Source organism: Phyllostomus hastatus, unplaced genomic scaffold (genome assembly GCF_019186645.2).
Source record: "Phyllostomus hastatus isolate PE091 unplaced genomic scaffold, TTU_PhHast_1.1 phas_scaffold_114, whole genome shotgun sequence".
In the NCBI taxonomy this organism is placed as follows: Eukaryota; Metazoa; Chordata; class Mammalia; order Chiroptera; family Phyllostomidae; genus Phyllostomus; species Phyllostomus hastatus.
Genome location: NW_025334006.1, coordinates 10534767 through 10557520, shown reverse-complemented (window position 1 = coordinate 10557520; position 22754 = coordinate 10534767). Strand labels below are relative to the sequence as shown.

Below are 22754 nucleotides of genomic sequence, written 5' to 3'. Positions count from 1 at the left end.
TCTGAGGAACTCCGGGTGTCCGGGGCCATGTCTGCCCTTCCCCTCGGAGCCCGGAGCTCCTGGAGGACAGCATCTGTGGTGGGCTCATCGCTGCATCCCCAGCACCCCGCACAGGGCTTGACATGTGGGAGGCACTCAGCTGGTGTCTGCCGAACGGACAACCGAGGGTGCAAATGAACGGCCCAGAGGGACATGCTGCAGAAATTCAGGACAGGGATTAAGGAATCAAGGGAAGTTTCTCCACATAGGTAGAACGGATGGAGATTGAGCAGAGCGAGATTCGGATAGAGAGGGGGAGGAAGAGGATGACGAGAGGTGGGAGTCCTGGGGGAGAGAGGGATGGTCTCCTTGGGACAAGCAGAGGGTCTGGGGTTGGGCTTGGACGAGGGACGGTAGTGGGGTCCAGTGGGGCCAGTCCTGCCGGGGCAGACAGTATGCCAAGCAGAAGAGTGGTGGGGGTGGGGACTGGCGCAGAGAGACCTCCAGGCTCCCCACCCCAAACCCCACTAGATCACAGGGGCTAGATGGGCCCCTCGTCCCTCCCACCAGCAGGGGAATGACCCGAGAAAAGCATCTCTCAGACACTGGTCCCCTGGGCTGGAGCAGGAAAAGGCGGCTGAGGGCTTCTTCCCGGGCGCCATCACTTTTTTTATGCTTGAAGGTGAGCTTCTCAGCAAAGTACACAGCTGAGTCCCAGAGGGTGAGGAGCCAGGATCGGGACAGCTGGGTCAGTTCTGATGGTGCAGGGAGTTGGAATCAGGCCTTAGACGAAGGACCTGGGGGTGTGGAGCGGGACTCACGGTTGACTTGGACGGGATCGGGAAGGGCCGACTTGGTGCAGGGCGAGAGGAGAGGAAGCCCAAGGACTGCACCTGGGGGCTCAGGAGATGATGGGGGGCCAGCACGCAGGATGCAGCCCTCAGAGGAGTGAAGGAGCAGCGTTTCTGGAGCTGAGGGAAGCAGGCATTTCCAGGAGCGCAAGGTGGCCAACTGTGTCCAAGGCTGTCAACAGATCCAGTGAAATAAGCCTTAAAAATCAACCATTGGACATATCAGCATGAATATCGTGGTGACCTGAGGGGAGGACTGACCGCTCGGGGGAGAGTGGGTGCTTGCTGGCTCATGTCCAGGAGGCGGCCAGAGGGGACGAGATCCAGGCACAGAGGACAGTGGGCTTCGGGTCAGCGCAGGACAGCTCTCCGTGGACTGGAGGGAGAGGAGATCCGGAGCACAGGTGGGTGTTGGTGGGCAGACTGGACAGCAGGAGCACATGACGTTTCCTTATTCTTTTAATCCTCACCTGAGGATATGTTTATTGATTTTAGAGAGAGGAAGTTCGGGAAGAGGGAAACATTGATACGAGAGGGAAATATTGACTGTTGCCTCCCGTACACTCCCTGACTGGGGATCAAACCTGCAACCCATGTGTGTGCTCCGACTGGGAATCAAACCTAACAACCTTTTGGTGCGCAGGACAACACTCCAACTGACGGAGCAACCAGGCCAAGGCTGATATTTCCATTTGACCCAGACACAGGGTAGATGCCCACTTTAGAGATGAAGAAACTGAGGTACAGAGAGGTTTTGTCCTCACTGTCAGGCAGTAGAACTAGAACTTGGCTCAAGATGGGAAGGCAACAGAAACTCCCTTAGACAGACAGCAGAAGGCAAAAGCCAAGGGAGGGGCAGAGAGGGGCTTCCTCCCCTGGAAGGAAGGTGCTACTCACTACTTACTCCACGGAGCCTGTGATGAACCCATAAGCAGCCATGTGCCGGCTTGCAGTAAGCACGTGACCGAATGCGGAGGTCAGAGGGAGGGGCCTTGGCGGAAGAGGCCGGGGCGATGCCAAAGAGAGGGCAGGGGTTTGGGAGTGGGGCGTGAGGGGCCCCGTGCAAGTGGGGAAGGGCCCTGGTGGCACCCCCAGCCCTGCCTCAGGGTCCAGGCACCGAGGCCCTGGGTAGCTCAGCTGAAGCCCATTGAGTGAGCCTCCCCAGCCCCGGCAGGGTCGTCCCCAGGCTGGTTCTGGCCCAGGCCACAGCCAGGGAAAAGGGGCAGGAGGGGCATGCAGGACTAGAATCCCCAAATATCCTGAGGGAACCATGCCTCTGGGGGTGGCACCGGGAGGATGCTGGCAGCAGCCAGAGCTCAGAGATAGCTGCAGGCAGCTCCCCACACCTGTGGAGGCTCTGGAGCAGAGAGCAGGTCTTGTCCTCAGGATGCACCCGCCTGCCCCCTGGAGCCACGACCAGGTGTGGGTTCTCGGGGCCAGGGCTGAGCATCTAGAAAGGGAGGCCTGCCCCCTGGGCAGAAATGGGTTTCCTCCTCTTCCTCCTGAGAGAGCAAGCTCAGTCCCCAGGCTGTTGTGAGCCACAGGCCCACCCGGGAAGAGGCAGCATGGGCTCCTGTCCCGCACGGGCATCCTCAGAGCCTCGGGCACGCGGTGAACTCTAAAGAAAGCTGCCCCACGGCCACACTCTCATCTGTGGCCACAGATCCCACATTCTGGGCTCTTGCCTGGCGCAGTGTGCGGAGCAGGCCAGTGTCGCAAGCAGCATCTGTGAGCCAGCCCTTGTCGGAGTGGGGAAGGGGAAGAGGAAGGGCCCGCTCTCTCCAGCGGGACCCGGATGCCTCCTGGCTCATTCCAGAAAAGCACTGGACAAACCACCCACCCTGAGCTCCACGCCGGAGGGAGGGCAGGCAGAGCCATCCGTGCCGCACGTGGCCGCCGACGTGGACCCCTGTATGACTTCACTGCTCGGGGCTGTGGCCTCCGGAGGGGCCCCCAGGCAAGGCAGGTAAGACTGGGCCAGGCCACTCAGGGACTCCCGGGAAGCTCCGCTGACTTGCCTCATTATGGGGACAGGAGGCCTCTGACACACGAAGCTTAGCTGCCGCCTTGAGAAGCGGCTCATTTGACACAGGCAGGGGAGGTTTTATTAGCTAAGCCCAGCCTTGCCTTTGACCACCGCCTTCACCGTAACACTTGAATCTGCTGGAAACAGAGGTCATTGCCAGAACAGACAAGAGGCCCTCACCTGCAAGTTCAAAGGCATTTGTCCCCAGAGGTCCCATCCAATGATGACATCTTCTTGGGGTTCTGGGCAGTTAGTGCCTCTGGAAGAGTCTCCAGTGGGATGTGGGTGCCCTGACACCACTGTGGAAGCAAGGATGGTGTGCAGGTCCATGTGGGCCCCACCCCCGCCCCAGAAAGCACAAAGGCCTCGTGCAGTACCCCCCCAACCAAAGCCAGACTATCTGACTGGGCCCGAATCATAGCCAGAGACTAAGACAGTCCCAGGTCGAAGAGGATGCAGGGAGCCACGGACCGGGAAGGGGAGATGTGCGGATTCAAATAGCCCCTCGCCTGGGAGTCCCCCAGCTCTGCCAGCCTCCCCTCCCAAGGGGACCAGGTACGCATAACTTCGTGACTCTGGGTGGGCGGAGGGAGGGGTTACGCTGGGTTCCTGCTGCCCACCTGCTTCCTGGGGCCCCCTCCTCCGCTCTCCCCTCTCCAGGTCCTGCCTCCCGCCAGCCAGCCCCGGAGCGGCACACCTCCCCTCCTGCCCCACAAAGCTGCTGTCTCCTTTGGATCTTTTTGCGGTCTGGGCTTGCTGTTCCTCTCAATAGTAGTCAGGAAGCCCTTACCCCAAAAAGTATCTTCGGGAGACCTGGTCTGCAGGGGAGACACCTCAAGGGCCCCAGGTGAGTCCCACACCACACCAAGGGACACGGAGTGGAGCCTTCAACTTAACTTTCCCTTAGAACTGCGGGATGGCCTTAGGCGAGCGCTGCACTTCTCTGCACCTTTTCATCATTGACCGCTGTGCAATGTCTTGTGGGAGCCTCTGCAAGGTAAGATAAAAACAGGAGTGGCTCCATTAAAGGTGTGCTGGGCCTCGTGTTGGCGGCATGGCTTCCAGCCTCCTGTCCTCGGTCTGAGATCGTCTCCCTCTGGGTCCCTGCTGGGGGGCCACCTCTCCCACCCCCGCGGCCACTGCTGGCGGGATTGTCACTAAAGGCATCTTGCATACGAGACCCAGGCCTGGAAGCAGAATCCCATACGGAGAGATAAAGACTGGGGTAAGAGACGGATGCCGATGGAACCTAGCAGCCGTGCCCACGGGAAGACTGAGCTGTGCCACTTGCCTCCCTGGAACTGTCTCACGTCTGTCCTCCCCTCACCTGGACCTTCAACTGCCTTCTTCATCCTGTGAGCCACCCCAAGCCCTTTAAATAATATCCCTGATTGCTGTAGCAAAGCAGAGTGCATGCTGTTCCGGCCCCAGGTACAGCGCCCTCCGGAAAGAGAAGGCGGACTTGCTCACTCTGAGAAGAGTGGGTGGGGATGGCCTGGGGCAAGAGCCGAGGTGCCATCGGTGCAGATGCTGTCAGCCCCAGGGCTCCGGGGACAGAGCAGAGATCAGAGGTCACATTCATGGCTTGTGTCAGGGCCCAAGGAAATGTCCCCAGAGGTGAGAACCATGGGGGACGAAGGACAGAGAAGGACCTCCATAATATGTAGAAGTCGGAAGTAGTGGGGTCCTCCTTCTCCAAAGGGGGGAGAGGATGGAGTATAGCAGCTGCAGGTGGCTGTGCCTTGGCTGTCCCTTCCTCCAGACTCTGCAGTCCGGACGTGGCCGCTGGAGCGGCAGCGAGGCTGGGGCAGGCCAGGGATGCCCACACTCACAGGTCTGCCTCCCGTTTTCCACCACGGAGAGAGGCCCCAGCGCCTCGGCACCCTCAGTCGGGGAAAGGCGGGGCTCCAGTGCCCCTGCTTGTCTGGAATCCTCTCACCCAGCCCTGGGTGGCTTCGGGACTTGGCTAGGGGCACGGTGTTACCTGTGACAGGCCACCCCAGTCACAGCCTGCAACAAACAAGGCACCCGGAAGGTCCCAGCCCCGTGCAGAAGACACTAGAGGCAAGTCTACATGGACATGTGAGCTGGTGTGTGGCCCACACTGCATTCAAAGGTGCTGAAGTTTCCCCAGTGGGGTGGGGTGCACTGTGGGGGTTCAGGAAGGAGGGCTGGAAGCAATTACTGTAGGGTTGTGAGGTAAACTGATCCCCGCCTGAACACAGCCAGGCATCAGTGGGAGAGACAGAATGGTGACAGACAAAGGCAGAGGGGCTGACTGATGCCTGTGACCATGGAAAGTCTTGGCCCTGTGCTTACCCTGACTTCCCAACCCCACCCAGCTGGCAACTGAGCCTGGCTCAGCACCTGGGCACCGGCAAGCAGGTGGGAAGGTATATTCGACTCAAGAGTGGCATCGTGTGGTCATTATCCGGTAGTGCACCCCACAGCCTCCAAAGAACTCCATCCTTAGGTCTCGCCAGGAGTGCTGAGTCCGACTCTGGGCAGGACTGTTTTAGGAGAGCGAGGTCGGCAAATCTCCCCCAAAAGACCAGAGTTCCTGGGAGAGGCAGTTCTAAGGGGTGCAGAGCCCAAGACAGGTGGTGGTGAGGACAGAGAGCGCTCAAGGACAAGACAGAGGGGAGGGAAAAGTTGCTGAAGGGAAATTGCCCCTCTGGGAGGGTGTCTACACCCCAGGCCACTCTCCTGGGTCTGGACCTTTCAAAGTGAGGCTCTAGGGCCAAGTCCCAGGCATCGGACTGTCCCTAGCCCTTCCCTTGAGCCCCTGAAGCCCTGCCACCCCAGGGACTTACTCCCGGGAAAAGGAGGGGGGTGGGGGAGAGGGCATCACTCAGAAAAGGCTCCTGTTTCCACTGTTAATAGAAAAAGCCTGACCTTCAGCATCAATGAGATGCAGAGTCAAATCTCATGTCCTCCCTGGGTTAGCTGGGTGACCTTGGGAAAGTCCTTCAGTGTCCTCATCTGTAACGTGAGGTGTGACGCCCAGCTCGCAGGAGCATGGAGAGTAGTCGCTGTCAGTGCAAGAAGTGGTCACTACCAGAGAAAGGAAGTCCCCTGCCTTCTAGTCTAGGAGTGTCAGCTCTGGGGACCACAGGCTTGGCTGCCTGTGTGTGGCTGTGTCTCTCTGCCCTCATGTGTCCATTTGGTAATGAGTTATGTGAGCCCAGCCATGCCCTGTACATGACCCTTCAAACAGACAGGAGGTGCTCCTAGCGCCTGAGGTGTGGCCAGCACCCAGAGGGTTGAAGCAGAGGAGGGGGCGGGGCATGGCCAGAATGGCAGGGGAGGAAGGAAAGGGGGACCGAACAAATGCAAAGGGAAGTCCAGAAAGAAGGGGAAGTGGGGAGAGTGCACCGCCAAGTGGGGAGTCTCTCCAGGTGGCTGCTGTTCCCTCTCTCTGACTGATGGAGGTGCCCCAGCAGCACCCAGGAAAGGCGGCCCTTCTGATCCATGGGGGGCCAAGCTGACAGGGTGTTCTTGCACCAGTCTCCTTCCTTCCCTGGGCCTTGGCTTCTGCATCTGTAAAATAAGAGGAATGTGCTGAATTCTTCTCTCGGCCACCATTTGCTCCCCTGCCCCCCAGGCCCACCTCCCAGGCGGGAAAGCACTGGAGTCCCAAACAGCCTTCCTTGAGAGCGTGAGCTGAGAGGGCAGGCCAGGCGGAGGCCGTCTCTCCCGAGCTCTGGGAAGAGGAATCAGAGAAACCACCAGCAATGAAAACCTATCGGTTTCCCCAAAGTACAATTGGAACAGAAATGTCAGACACACCTGGAGTTTTTACACCCTGTAACCCTGACGACATATAATCCCAGGTACTGAGTTGGTGATATCATGAGTGTATATGACCACACCACGGGGTGTGAACCCTGACTTTCCCCCGGGGACCGTCATTCCCATTCCAGCAGAGCCAGCAGAACCTCCTCTGTCCTTCCCAGAGGTGGCCGCATCCAGGCTGGGCCTGGGGAAATGCTTTGGGGGAGACCCAAAGCACCCCGAGAAGAGAGCTGTCATATCACTAGTAGGGGGGGTGGATGGTTGTCATTTGGTACTTTCACTTTTGCCTAATCTGGGGTGCAACCTAAGTCCCCTGAAGCTGCTGGGCCTCTGTTCTGGACCCTCTCTTCCTTCTCCTCCTTCCTCTCTACCCTGTCCCGCCCTCCTTCCCCTTTCCTTCCCTGCCTTCTTTCCCAGCATCTATGCCTCGTTCTGTCAGGGGCATTGTGACATGGTCCTTTCCTTCGAGATGCCCTGGTGTTAGTGTGTACCCACCTTGCTGACTCATGCTCCTTAGCTGCAGGGGCTGCGGAGGGGGGCAGGAAGGGCAGGGGGCGGGGGGAGCAGCATGGAGGGTGCTCTGTGGCCAGGGTGCTTTCAGGAGAGGGGACAGAACATCCTGGACAGAGCACCACCCCAGGGTGGACCCTGGGCTTGTGGTCTCCAAAGCATACCCCATGCCAGCCCCCAGTACATAAAGCTGACTTTGCTCTTAGAGCAGGAATTCTCTTTCTGGGGGTCCTTTTAAGGAGTTGGGGTTTTTTTTGTTAAATTCTCATTCTCAGCTATGTTTATTGATTTTAGAGCAAGAAGAAGGGAGAGAGATAAAAACACTGATTCGAGAGACACCAATTGGCTGCCTTCCCGCACATGCCCCAACCAGGGATCAAACCCAAAACTTCGGTAAGTGCCCTAATGAGGGATCTAACACGAGACTTTTTGGTGTACTGAACAATGCTCCAACCAACTGAGCCACTGGGCCAAGACAAGGGGGTGGAATTCCAAGGTCAAGGGTGCAGGGTCATCTACACAATCCAGGAATGCCTTCCCAAACTCCACACTCCTGTGACCAGCTTCCCAGGACAATGGATCTGGAGGTGTGGTCACTGGAGCAGCAGCTGCACCACCACCTGGGGTCTTTCTACTCGTGCACATTCTCAGGTCCCAGTGCCAAGAGGGTGCTGAGATGGCTTGCACCCTCTCCCAAACTCCACATTTACTGACAGTCAGGTTGGGACCTTGAAATCAGCCCTGGGAATATTTACACCACAGAAAATGGCAAACACGACAAATCAGTATTTATTTGTCTTCTGGAGAACACTTTCCAACACACCACTGGGACCGTTGCAGGCCCACGGAATCTGAGACACTGGAAGTAGACCGGCAGTCTGAGATTCGAAGTCACACTCCAGTTTGAGAACCATTGTCCAGTGCGTCAGCGCAGGTAGAGTCAAGAGAAAGGCATCTTAGGTTTTGCGATAGAAAGGGAGATGGATGTTAGGGTGGCCAAGGAGTAGAGTTTTGCAAGAAATCCTTGGGAGAGGTAAAGACAGGAGAGAGAAAGTAAACCAGACCCTGGGCCTTCCCTCTGGGCAGAGGGGGAGCCGGGTGCTGACAGGAAGCCCTCCCCAGACAGAGGTGGGACTGGGAACGGGTGCTGGGAGGTGTGGTGCAGGCGGCTCCTAGCGTCCTGGCTTCTCCAGGTATCCAGATGAGAGAGACAAAGGCAGCTACTCTGAGGCATGAGATCAGGAGGGCACGGAATAACTGGCTAGAAAAATGCCTCTTTCAATGACGTGTCTGCAACAACAATAAAGCACATTCACAAGTGTCCCGTTACAGATGCAAGGAAAGGAAATCCTGGGATGTTCCAGGAATGAAGTGAAAATGGAAAATCACAGTTCCATATCTACTACTGTGCAAGGAAGTGTGTGCAACATGCCATGGGAATTTTCTTTCCTGTGTCCTGTTTTGAAATATTTCAAACACACAGAAAAATACTGGGAGGGATAAAACAAAAAACTTCGCATCCACCACCAGAAATAGCAAGTGTTAACATTTTGCCACATTGTTGTCAGACTATTATTTTAATTTTTATTGAATTTATTGGGATGACAGTGGTTGGTAAAATTATATAGGTTTCAAGTGTACAATTCTATAACACATCATCTGCACTTTGTATCGTGTGTTCAGCACCCCAAGTCAAGTCTCCTTCCATCACCATTTGCCCCGCTTTACTCTCTTCTACCTCCCCCACCCCTTTCCCTCTGGGAACCGACACACTGTTGTCTGTGAGGTGTTCTTCTCCTTTGCTTAATCCCTTGGCCTTTTTCACGCAGCCCCCAACCACCTCCCCTCTGACAGCTGTCAGTCTGTTCTCTGTATCCATGGGTCTGGTTCTGTTTTGCTTGCTAGTTTGTTTTGTTCATTAGATTCCACATATGAGTGAGATCATCCAGCATTTGTCTTTCTTTGACTGGCTTATTTCACTTAGCATAATAATCCCCCAGTCTATCCATGCTGTTGCAAAGGGTAGGAATTCCTTCCCTTTTTCTGCTGCATAGTATTCCATTGTGTAAATGTACCGCAGATTTTTTTATCCACTGATCTACTAATGGGCACTTAGGCTGTTTCCAAATTTTGGCTATTGTAAATAATGCTGCAATGAAAATAGAGATGCATATATTCTTTTGAGTTAATGTTTCAGGCTTCTTTGGATGTAATCCTAAGAGTGGAATTGCTGGGTCATCTGGTAGTTCCATTTTTAATTTTTTGAGGAAACTCCATACTGTTTTCCACAGTAGCTGCACCAGTCTGCATTCCCACCAACAGTGCGCAAGGGTTCCCTTTTCTCCACAGCCTTGCCAGCATTTGTTATTTGTTGATTTATTGATGGCCATTCTGACAGGTGTGAGGTGCTATCTCATTGTGATTTCAATTTGCATTTCTCTGATGATTGGCTGCACATCTTCTCATATGTCTGTTGGCCATCTGTATATTCCCTTTAGAAAAGTGTCTATTCAGGTCTTTTGCTCATTTTTTAATTGGATTTTTGGGGGTGTTGAGTTGCATAAGTTCTTTATAAATTTTGGATATTAACACCTTTTCAGATGTATCATTGGTGAGTATGTTCTCGCATTCAGTGGGTTATCTTTTCATTTTGTTGATTTTTTAAAAAAAAATTCTTACCCAAGTTTATGTTTATTGATTTTAGAGAGGGAAGAAGGAAGAGAGAGAGAAACATTGACTTCTTGCCTCCTGTACACGCCCTGACCAGGGATTGAACTTGCAACCTAGGTATGGCACTCACCGGGAATCAAACCCGCAACCTTTTGGTGTATGGGACAACGCTCCGGCCAGCTGAGCCACCCAGATAGGGATGTTGTTGGTTTCATTTCTGTGTGACAACTTTTGAGTTTGATGAAGTCCCGTTTGTTTTTTTTTTTTTCTTTTGTTTGCTTTGCCCAAGGAAACACATCAAAAAAAAAAAAATATTGCTATAATGTCCGAGATTTTACTGCCTGTTTTCTTTTAGCATTTTTATGGTTTCAAGTCTAACATTTAAGTCTTTAATCCATTTTGAGTTTATTCTTGTGTATGGTGTAAGGTGGTCTGATTTCATTTTTTCTGCACATATCTCTCCAATTTTTCCAACACCATTTATTAAATAGACTATCTTTACCCCATTGTATGTCTTTGCCTCCTTTTTCACATATCAATTGACCATATAGGCGTGGGTTTATTTCTTGACTATTCTATTCCACTAATTGATATGTCTATTTTTATGCTAGTACCATGCTGTTTTGATTACTATGGCCTTGTAGTATGGTTTGATAGCTAGTAGTGTGATTCTTCCAACTTTGTTCTTCTTTTTCAAGATCACTGTGGCTTTGGGGGGCTTTTTGGTTCCCTATAAATTTTTGGAATACTTGTTCTAGTTCTGTGAAATACACCATTGGAATCTTGATAGGAATTGCACTGAATCTATAGATTGCTTTGGGTAGAATGGACATTTTAATGATGTTAATTCCTCCTATCCATGAACATGGTGTGTGCTTCCACTTATTTGTATTTCTTCAATTTCTTTTTTTAGTGTCTCATAATTTTACAAGTACATGTTTTTTTCATCCTTGATTAAATTTATTCCTAGGTATTTTTTATGCAATTGTAAATGGGATTGTTTTCTTAGTTTCAGTTTCTAATAGTTCATTATTGGGGTGTAAAAATGCAACTGATTTCTGGGTATTCATTTTGTATCGTCCTACTTTACTGAATCCATTTATCAGTTCCAGCAGTTTTTGGGTGGAATCTTAAGGTTCTCTGTATACAGTATCATATTATCTATGAATAATGACAATTTCACTTTTTCTTTTCCAATCTAGATGCCTTTTATTTCTCCTTGTCTGATTGCTCTGGCTAGGACTTCCAATACTATGTTGAATAAGAGACGTGAAAGCAGGCATCCCTGTCTTGTTCCTGATCTTAGGGGGAGCACTTATAGTTTTTGCCCATTGATGTTGGCTGTGGGTATTTCATATATAGCCTTTATTGCATTGAGGGCCTACATTGCATATGTTCCCTCTGTTCCCACTTTTCTGAGAGTTTTTATCATAAATGGGTGCTGGATTTTATCAAATATTTTTTCTGCATCAATTAATATGCTCATGTGATTTTTACCCTTCATTTTGTTTATGTGGTGTATCATGTTTATTGATTTGCAGATATTGTACCAAACTTGCATTTCTGGAATAAACCCCACTCGATCATGGTGTATGATCTTTTTAATGTATTGCTGGGTCCAGTTTACTAATATTCTGTTGAGGATTTTAGCATCTATATTCATCAGGGATATGGGCCTATAATTTTCTTTTTTTTGTAGTGTATTTATCTGGTTTTGGAATTAGGATAACACTGGCCTCATAAGATAAGCTGGAGAGACTTCTCTCCTCTTAAATTTTTTTGAATTGTTAGAGAAGCATAGGTGTTAATTGTTCTTTGAATGTTTGGTAAAATTCACCTGTGAAGCCATCCAGTTCAGACTTTTGTTTGTTGAGAGTTTTTGATTACTGCTTCAGTTTCATTCGTTGTAATAGCCACAATTTCTGATTCTTCCTGATTCAGTTTGGAAGATTCTATGTTTCTAGGAATTTACCCATTTCATCCAGATTGTCCAACTTGTTGGCATATAGTAGTTCATAATATTTTCTTACAATTTTTTTTGTATTTCTGTGATTTCAGTTGTTACTTCTCTTTCATTTCTATTTTATTTATTTGGGCTTTCTTTCTCTCTCACTCTCTCTCTCAATGTGGCTGGTTAAAGTTTTGTCTATCTTTTCTTTTCAAATAATCAATTCTTGGTTTCATTGATCTATTATATTGTTTTTTAACTATTTTGTTTATTCTGCTCTGTTCCTTGTTATTTCTTTTCTTCTACTCACTTTGGGCTTTGTTTGTTCTTCTTTTCCTTCTTTAAGTGTAAAGTTAGATTGTTTGAGATTTTTATTGTGTCTTGAGATAGGTCTCTGACGCAATGGATTTCCTTCTTGAGCCTGCTTTTACTGTGACCCATATGTTTTGGGCTGTTGCATTTTCATTTTCATTTGTTTCAAGGTATCTTCTGGTTCCTTCCTTGACCTTATTGTTAACCTACTCATTGTTCAGTAACATATTATTTAGCCTCTATGTCTTCATATGCTTTTCAATTTTATTTTTTGTGAACGATTACATACAATTGTAGTCAGACAAGATGCTTGATATAATTTCAAATTTCTTAAATTTACTGAGAATTGCTCTGACTGATAAGGCTCAGTGGGTTGGGCACCATCCCACAAAGCAAGGTCCCCGGTTTGATTCCTGGTCAGGCACACACTTGGGTTGCAGGCCAACTCCTCAGTTATGGGTGTTTGAGAGGCATTCAGTTGATGTTTCTCTTGCACGTTGATGTTTCTCTCCCTCTCTTTCTCCCTCCCTTTCCCTCTCTTTAAAAGTATATAAATAAAATATTTTTAAAAATTTATCGTGACTTGTTTTATGTCCTAACACGTGATCTATTCTAGAAAATGTCCCATGTGCACTTTAGAGTAACATATTCTGCTGCTTTGGGGGGCTCTGAAGACATCAGTTAAATCCACCTGATCTAGTGTGTCATTTAAGGCCGCCGTTTCCTTGTTGATTTTCTCTCTGGAAGATCTATCTATTGATGTCAATGTCGTGTTAAAATCCCCTGTTATGACTGTATTATTGTCAATCTCTCCCTTTATGTCCATCACAATTTGCTTTCCATATTTAGGTGCTCCTATGTTGGGTGCATACATGATTTAAAAGGTTATATACTCTTATTGAATTTCTCCCTTTATCATTATGTAGTGTCCTTGTCACTTACTATAGACTGTTTTAAAGTCTCTTTTGTCAGATATTAAGTATTGCTACCCCACTTATTTTTTTCTTTCCATTTGCATGAAATATCTTTTTCCATTCCTTTACTTTTAGTCTGTGTGTATCTGCCATTCTGAGGAGGGTCTCCTGTAGACAGCATATAAAGATCTGTTTGGCAAAAGTCCAACTATTGTTAATACAACAAGAACAGTTTGTGTGACATCAGTGTAACCTGGCAGCCAAGGAAAGTGGACTAGAATGCTTATGCATGAACTGAACAATGATGAGTTCACTGTACTAGTCAGTGGGCATGTTAGACGCTGTTGAGCGAACATGTGTATTGTGTGGCCATTGCATTCAAAATGACTGAGCAAGTAGAGCAATGAATCTGAATCAAATTTTGCATTAAGCTTAAATGTTCCTCTGCAGAAACTATTCGTATGATTGAGAAGGCTGCAGCTATAGGCAACTGGTGACTGGCAGCTTTGTCATGACAACATGCCCACTCATGCATCATATCTCCTGCAGAGTTTTTTGGTGAAACATCAAATCACCCAGGTAACTCAGCCCCCTTAGAGTCCAGATTAGGAGCCCTACAACTTCTAGCTTTTCCCAAAGCTAAAATCACCTTTGAAAAGGAAGAGATTTCATACCATTGATGAGACTCAGGAAAATACACTGGGGCAGCAGATGGTGATTGGGAGAACTGTGTGAGGTCACAGAGTGCCTACTTTGAAGGGGACTGAGTCATCACTGTCCTATGTACAATGTTTCTTGTATCTTGTATCTTCTTCAAGAAATGTCTCTATTTTTCATATTATATGGCTGGGATAACTTTTGGACAGACCATGTATAAATGGGTCTTGTTTTCTTATACATTCATGTACCCTATGTCTTTTGATTAGAGAACATTTACATTTAAAGCCCTTTACATTTAAAGTGATTATTGATAGGTACATATTTATTTCCATTTTATTCTTTTAACTATGTTCCTCTGTTTTCTTCTTCCTCCTCTTCCTCCTCTTCTTCCTCCTCTTCTTCAAAAAGGCCCTTTACCTGGCTGGCGTAGCTCAGTGGATTGAGTGCGGGCTGTGAACCAAAGTGTCGCAGGTTCGATTCCCAGTCAGGGTACATGCCTGGGTTGCAGGCCATGACCCCCAGCAACCGCACATTGATGTTCCTCTCTCTCTCTCTATCTCCCTCCCTTACCTCTCTAAGAATAAATAAATAATTGGGTGTTTTCTGCTACCTTGTCTTCCAAGGTAGCAGAAAATTCGGTAGCACTGATTCGATCCTTTGCTTCATCCAATCTACTATTTATTCCTTTTAGTGCATTCTTTATTTCTGGCTGGGTTTTTTTATGGTTTCTATGTCCTTTTTTATGTTTGCCCCATGTTGAAGTTCTCACTAAGCTCCCTGAGCATCCTTATAACACTTTATTTGAACTCTATATCTGGTAAATTGCTTGGCTTCATTTTATTTAGATCTTTTTCTGAATATGTCTCCTGTTCTTTCATTTGGAGCATGTTTCTTTGTCTCCCCATTTTGGCTGCCTCTTTCAGTTTGTTTCTATGTATTAGGTAGATCTGCTGACTTCCAGAATTCATACGGTGGCTTTATGTAGTAAGTGGGACCCAGTCGCACAGTCTCCCTGATTTGGCCCTGTGAAGGGAGAACTCTGCACTGCTTGGGCTCATGCAAGGAAAAAATGTCCCATCCCAGTACCACAGAACTCAAGTCTGTCAGATTCTGCCAGGAGCCCAACCTCAGCAGGGCAGGGCCACCAGGAGTCAAGAGGATGGAGCTAATGTATACCTTGTGAGAAGGAGGTGCCAGTCAGGTTCATGGGAAAGTGGGGGAATGGCCCTCACCCCCAAAGCCACACAACTCAGTCACTGATACCCTTTGAGTCTGTCCAGATCTCTACATACCAGCCCAGACAGCTGAGTTCTCAGCAGTGTGCAAGCTCTGCAAGGTGTGGCTATAAGGAGTTCAGAGGGTGGAGCTATTGCTTTCCCCCAAGGCTGATGCCAAATGGAGGGGAGTGCTCCACCCAAGAAAGATGGTGTCTGCTGTGTGGGAAAATAACTCATCACAGGTATGCTGGCAGCTATCCCTTCAGCTCTCTCCTCAGAACCACAAACCCCAGACTTCCCTCACAGGACTTTAGGCAGCTCTGCCCCCCAAGAGCCCAGGGTGAGTGGCTGCACATGAAATTTTGTGCATTGGCCCTTTAAGAGGGCACCTGTGTCTCTAGCAGACTTTCATCTCTCCCTTCCATCTCTCTGCTGTTTTTCATAGCCAGATGTTATATAGGTACCTCTTCCCAGCTCTCAAGTTCTGGGCTGAGGAGCCTGGCTTGGGGCTGAGACCCTGTGCCCCTCGGGAGCAACCCCTACAGCTGAGGTATCCCTCCAGAAGCTCAGCCACCACCTGTGGGAGCAAGGCCAGCCCTTTTCACATGTCTGCCTTTCCTACCAGTCTTCGTGTGGCTTCTTCTGTAAATCTTCAGTTATATGACTTCTCTTCAGCTAGTCTTCAGTTGGTTATTCAGGGTGATTGCTCTATGTTGTAGTTGTAATTCCAGTCTGGTCCTGGGAGGAGGTAGATGTAACATCCACCTACTCTGCCACCATCTTGGATCTCCTCAGATTATTGTTAGTTTTCAATATAACCTTACAAGCAAGGTCAAGTCCTGTCATACCCCTTCCCTTCCTCCAAAATACAGCAGCTGTCCTGAAATGGGTGGGTATTCTTCTCATGCATGAGTTCATACTTCTCCACATAATTGAATTACTCATAAATTATACTAGCAATGCTTCAAGTGCTTCTCAATTTACATAAATGGTGTTATTCTGGAACTTGCTTTTTCCTCCTAACATCATGTTTCCAGGGTCTACCCAGGTTAACTGGTGGAGACCTAGTCCATTCATTTTGGCTGATGAATGACATTAAACTGCACAAATAGATCACAATGTACTCATCACCTGCTGATGACATTTAAGTTGTTTTCAATTTTTCACTGTCACAAATGACCATGCAGTGGACATCCTTGAACTTGTTTCTCTAAAGCATACCCCAGAAATGGGATGCTCATCCTTAGGAGTTCACATTCCCAGTCACACACATGTTGCCAAAATTCTCACTAGCGTGGTGGAACCAGGTTGCATGTCCACCAGTGTGCATGTGATATATCCTAACGTGTTCTTTATTCAGTGTGCTTTTGTATTGTTTCCTGAATGTAAACCTGTAATAAGGATTTTCTCTAGTTCCTTCCTGACCTTTCTTCTTCTAACTCTATTTTTCCTTAAAGTCTTAAATTCTTCAGCCATGAATTCTACCAGTTAGGTTTGCCAGAATCTGAACCTAGTGGCCACCAAAGGACAACCAGTATGTGTGTTATAAGGTAGAATGGGGTGTGTGTTTTCATGTGTGAGATTCTGTGTCTGTGGCTTTGTACCTAAGCCAACAAAAAGAACTGGGAAGGGCAAGACTTTCCACAGTGTCCTCTTAACAATGCAGCTAACCCAGGAGAGAGGGAGGCAGACAGTGTAACCCAGTGTAACTCTCATGTTGTATCCCTTCCTCCCTGTCTCTTTGATGTGGATTAGGGGTAGAATTGTCCCAGAGTGTCACCCTACAGTTCCATCTTCCAGGCTCCCCTACCAACTCCAAAACACTTCTTTAAGCCATGCAAACCCAGGAGGGAAGGAAAGAAGTATCCTGGGGGTGTGGGGCAGTCTCATGTGTTTCATCTGGGGGAAAGGGCTGACTTTTTGACCTTGAGCCTAAGAGCCCTCTGTCCATGCCAAAGGCTGCCTCCTGCATCTGGGCCTGTGGGGTTGAGAGATCTGCCAAAATCCTAGGCTGGGCAGTCACATTGGACAGCCTAGATCTTGGCTGCTGACCCTGTCCCTGGGGCATACAGAAATGGTCTGGAGCTCCTTCCCTCCCAGGCCCTGAAGCAGGGAGCCTTCAAGCCCTCTGAAGTAGACTTGATAAAGGAAGAGGTGACATTTAAGGGACCAACACAAAATCAGTCCCCAACTTAAGACATTTCAAGAGGCAGGAACCCACAGTGAGTGAAACAGGACAGTTCACAGTTAAATGGGAACACATAGGGCCCTGATCCAAGGACTGTTTTTGGGTGGGAATTTTTTTCTCCAATACCTTAAGTGTGGCTAGTAGGACTTGTTTATTCATAGGAGGTATTTGTCCTTTTTAAAAAAAGATGATACCTAAAATACTTGGCTTCCTTATTCCACAGCCTCCTTTTGACAAAGAACAGTCTGTCCTCATGGGCCACAGGGAGATTACCTGAGGCTGGAGGACAGGAGGTCTACACACATGCCAGGGTTGTCCCACCAGGGACCTCACCTCTGAGCCCCACCCACCAGTCAAGGAGGATTCATGGAGGTGACGTCAGTGCATTCCCAGCTCAGCTTGGATTGGGGACCAGATGGGGCAAAGAGCCAATGTGAGTGACGGGATACCATGACCATGTTGGTAAAGAAGTGGTGGAAAGCAAATGAGTCAGCAACAAGTTTAAGCAATGAACAATTGCACCATGGGTGTTTCTCAAATTCCTGTCTACTTTTAGAAAGTATGCAATGCCATTCAGCTGAGTGTCTTGATCCTAAAATAGTTACAGAATATGTCAAAAATGCTGTGGGTGAAGATGTGCCCGTATTTGCCTCTTTTCTAAAACAATAGTTAGCAATTATGTTGAGTGTCCCTGGAGTAAATATTTTAACCCAGCTGTGCCTTAGTTTCCTCCTTTGTAATGTGACAAGAATGTATGAAAAATATCTCTGTGGATTCCTTCCAGTGTAACATTATGTGATTTGATTTTATGCTCATATTCTGAATACCCAGGCTGTGCCTACACAATGCCAAGACCACTAGCCAATTCAGTTGGTATGGACAAAATGTTCTCGCCAATCAATTCTTTGACACAGAGTAGATAAAACAGCCAGTTAATTGGCACAATTTTTCATTTCACAACCGGCTGCTCTGGCATCATCTTGAGCAGCAGTTCCTCCATGGGGGTGTCCTGACATGCGGCAAGTCTAGAGCAGTTATAAGGTGTGTCATAGGCAATTTGCTATTAAAAATAAACTATGGAGGTTTTCAAATGATTGATTCATTTTTTATCAATTAGAACAGATAATAGATTCAATGTATTCCTGTTGTAATGCCCCATCACTCCATGCATTCCACTATGCTTCCCTGTAGCAAAGAAAAAGTGTGGAGTTTCAGCCATCAGCCAGGATTGCCTGTAGCCCTGAGCCAACTGGGAATGCCCATGGGAGTGTGTCATGAGTTGTGCACGTGAATGTCACCCATCACTTGCAACATGGCATTTGAGGATGACTGACAGAGACCCTTGACGTGGGATCACCATCAGTTCACTGGAGACTCAGGCCCTGGAACAGTCTGATCCAGACGTAAGCTGTTGCCAGCATCCTATGATCCAGCCACAAGCCAATGAAGAAAGTGTTGAACAGGGTACAAAATAAAAGGCCTGTTTATTATTGCACCATAATTTGTTCATAGTTGAGGAAGAGGAGAGTGTGTGAAATGGTGTTTTTTGAACATGTAGGTGTCAAGTCCTTTACCAGACACTCATGGCAGGTTTGAATGGTGCTCACCATGTTCTTTCTGTTCTCAGCCATCCAGTGAGATCTCACTTCCTTCCCATTGTGGTCTGGAGTATTCATGTAATATTTTGGCCAGTGAACTGTGGGTAGAAGTGACATGGGTCACTTCAATGCCAGGGCATTTAATCACTAGTTTTAGACCCTCCAGAGTTCCCTGTCTACCATGGGGGCTGGCAACAATCCAGTGGCTGCTCCATCATCAGCCTGAGTTTGGGGAGACTATGAAAGAGAGCCCCCAGCCAACTGTGATACATGTGAATAATATATCACATAAGAGGATGAAGGAAAACTTGGTAGTTATAAGCCACTAAGATTTTGGGGGTTACTTGTTACTGCAGCACAACCTGATTTTGTGCTGACTGATGCTAAGTTTTATGTGGAATAGTAAGACAGTGGGGAAATGGGAACTTTAGAGTCAAAAAGACTTCAGCTGGAATTTTAACACTTACTAACCTTGAACAAATTCATAACTTCTCTGAGTCTTATCTTCATCTATAAAATCACAGTTATGATTTCTGTCTCATGATATTGTTATTAGGTTTGGAAACAGTATCTACAAGATAACTAGCACAGGATTTGGCACATAGATGTTCAATTGTAATTATTTTCATTCCATTGATTCCTTAAAATAGGCCTATTAATCAAGAGAGATCATGACAGTAGAAGAGAAAGGATAATTCATTGTCAATGTTTCCAGTGCCATCATACATTAGGGAGAACACTGGTGAGGGACCCAAGGGTGAGTGAACATGTGAGGCCATGTGCGCCCATCCTCCCTGAGCTTGGAGAAGCTCCAGGAAAAGAGGAGGTCCTGAGGATAGCATTTACAACTTAGTTTTTCTACTGCCAGAGAAAAGGCAGATTCCACTTATGGGAGTGATTATCAATACCTTCAGTTTATAAAATAGGAATATGGCAGTGAATTGAGTTAGTTTCACTGAAGCTTGTTATCCTACCAAGGAAAGCGCTGGCCCAGGTTTTCCCCAAAGGTCCAATAAGCTAAACTCTCCACTTAAATCAGCTTATTAGTATGCTCAAACCCACTTCAGCTGGCTCACCGGCGGCACCCAGGAATAATCTGGAGAGCAACTACAGAGAAAGGGCGAGGAGGATGTGCATGAAGCAGGGGGAGTGAGGGGACCTTGACCTCCTCCTGCTCCCCACTGTGTCTTCTTCCCTCCCCACCAAGCCTGGACAGACAGAGCAGCAGGCGTGAGGCCAGAGAAGGCAGTGGGGGAACCATCCCTCTCCCCCTACACCAGCAATTCTGAAAACTATCATATTCCAAAGCTAGAGCATGCTGCAGTTCCTACTTATATTTAATTTGCTGAAGTATGTTACCTCCAAGCCCAGTTTTCTCCAAGGTCTACTCCAAGATCTCTGTTTCCCTCTGCAGTGCCACATCTTGGCCATGAACTTGGAATTATGAACGTTTAATAGGCTGCCTCATGGAGCTCCTCAATTTTGCCTCTGGGATGGAAGCTCTCTAGTCATATTCACACGCATGGAGTGCAAACAATCACTCAGGCCCCAAACAGAACTCAGCTAGCTACCTGATATCAGCACTAGTAGATCAGGAAGGAAACACTGGTGGAGGCCTCCACAGCCTTTGTTGAATGAAAAATAAAGAAATATCCCATTACAGGCAAAGCACCAAATGCTTGGGGCAACTTTTACACCTGCCATCAATCTGATCCTGACTTGCTCTTGATTAACTTCTGGCTTTTCCTGTAGCCCAAGGCCCCAGGAGAATTCCCATGGCCAGTGGGGCAGCTGATGTCAAAAGAGTGACTCTTCTGAGTTAGGACAGTTTAACAACAGTATGTATTAGATGTACATGGATTCGTGCTCAGGAATGTAAACAAGACTGTGCAATCGAGTCCAGGAGGGGGCCCGTCAACGGTCAAGATCTCAGACTGCACTACTGATCTGGATTAAAAATCTACAAAACGGCTTCTGTGACCATGACTGGGATGAGCAGTGCTGGAGCAGATTCATTGAAGTCAAGTGTAAAATATTTAGGAACCGGTTTTTAAACCATGGGTAGCTTGAACTTCATTATGGTGAGATATTTTTACCACGGAAATTGGCAAACTCTACACATCAGGGCTGTGTGTGTGTGTGTGTGTGTGTGTGTGTGTGTGTACATTTAGAACTACTTCACTAAGGTATGCATGGCTTCTTGAAAAGCTATTCCTCTCATTGGAAAAACTATTCCAGTGAAAGGACCCAAGGAATCAGTTTTGTATATGGAGAGAACATAGCCCTCTGGAACCTTAGACAGCCATAACAATGGTTTAAAAAATATAATATTGATGGAAACTTTCACTAGACAGGGGGTTCCCTTAGTCCTTGTGCTGAGATAGTAAAAGCTTTGGCTGAAGTGAAAGTTACATGTAAACGCTGGGAGTTTTAGCACTGCAGGAGTCTGTAGTCATGTTCTGTAAAAAGCTTTTATCAAATTCTCAGTGGACACGGCATCCGGGGAGCAGCCTCTGCCCCCGAGGTCTTGCAGATGGGGCTCACCTGGGGCTCAGCAGACTGCACCCCATGCTGTGGGGGCTGCTGTAGGAGGGACACAAAGCTTTAAATAATCTGTGCTGAGACTGAATTATGTTCCCTCAAAATTCCTATGTTGAAGTCTCAACCCCCAATATGACTGTATTTGGAGACAGGGCCTTCAAGGAGGTAATTGAGGTTAAACAAGGTCATAAAGGTGCCGTCCTAATAGGACTGGTGTCCTTCTGGTCAGAGGAAGAGACACCAAGGGCGTGTGCTCACGGGAGAAGGCCATGTGAAGACCCAGTGCGAAGGGGTGCCGTTCTCGCCGGGCGTCTGCCCTGCTGGCACCTGATCTCAGACTTCCAGCCTCCAGCAATGTGAGAATATAAATTTCTGCTATTTAAGCCTCCTAGCCTATGGTATTCTGTTACCAATTGTTGTTTAAAAACACCCATCATCTTCTAATATGAATTAGCCAAGCTAATACAATCTACTGTGCAGATGGCTTGTCTTCTGTTTTTGTCTGTTCGTTGACCAACTTTGCAGGATAAGACTCCTTTCCAGTGTCTTCAGACCCTCTTAACCCTGCCTGAGACTCTCAGCGGTCTCAGTCCCCCAACAGGGAAGCCAACAGATAGAACAATGTGGACTGAATCAGATCCTCAGCAGGCCACCACAGTGGAGAAACTAAGATTGAACACAGAGAGAACTCGGCTCTGTCAGCCCCTCATTGTGGGACTGTGGCCCGATCCTTATCCCCTCTGCACCTCAGTGTCCTCATCTGTGGTAAGCGAGCAAAAACACCATCCTTCCTCACACGATGCTGGTGAGGATAAAACGAGATGATGAGCACACAGCACAGGGCACAGCGAGCTCCCGGCTACAGCAAAGGCAGTCAGGGCACAGCTGGGCAGGGGACAGACCTGCCTGCCCAGGCACTGGGTGGGTGGAGGACACCAAGCAGGTGGGGTGGGTGCCTGAGAGGCAGGTTCTTTCCTCGCCAGGTGGCGTGCACTGTGGAGGAGTAGGTCTTCTTCCTAAGACAGCTCCTCCTGGCACCAAGACTGGCAGCCAGTTGAATTCTTTCCCCCTGATGGTTCCCGAACAGGATGAGCCCTTCTTCCTCCAGAGAACATTGTGCATCTTAATAAAATAACAAAGTAAAGGTTTCACGGTGAGCCTGGTGCTCAGCAAACATTCAGTAAATGTTAAAGACTTCTATTCACACACCTCCCACAGCAGTTTTCACATCACCCTTCGGTGCAGCTGTGGCTGTGGGACTGAGGCATCATTTGGACACTTTTGATAGGAACGGTATTGGGTAAGTGTATTCCAGCTTGGTTCGGCCTCACTAAGGGGAATAGCTCCATTCATGCCAAGGGCTTCTCCAATTCCTCCGCAAACACCAAAGCTTGAACAGGCTGAACTCCCCCAAGAATGACCCCCGTCTGGACACAACAGAGCCCAGCGGTGGGACTTCCTGATGTCTTGGTCCCCCTCACTATGTCGGCTGATGGACATTGATGCAACAATGCAGCTCTAGTGAACTCCAGCCCTCACCTCTTA

General features: G+C 48.3%; 1 pseudogene; it reads left to right on the top strand.

The window, feature by feature from the left end:
* The first annotated feature begins 3772 nt into the window (after nt 1–3772).
* Nucleotides 3773–22754, top strand: part of LOC123829722 — a 37874-nt pseudogene continuing 18892 nt past the window's right edge.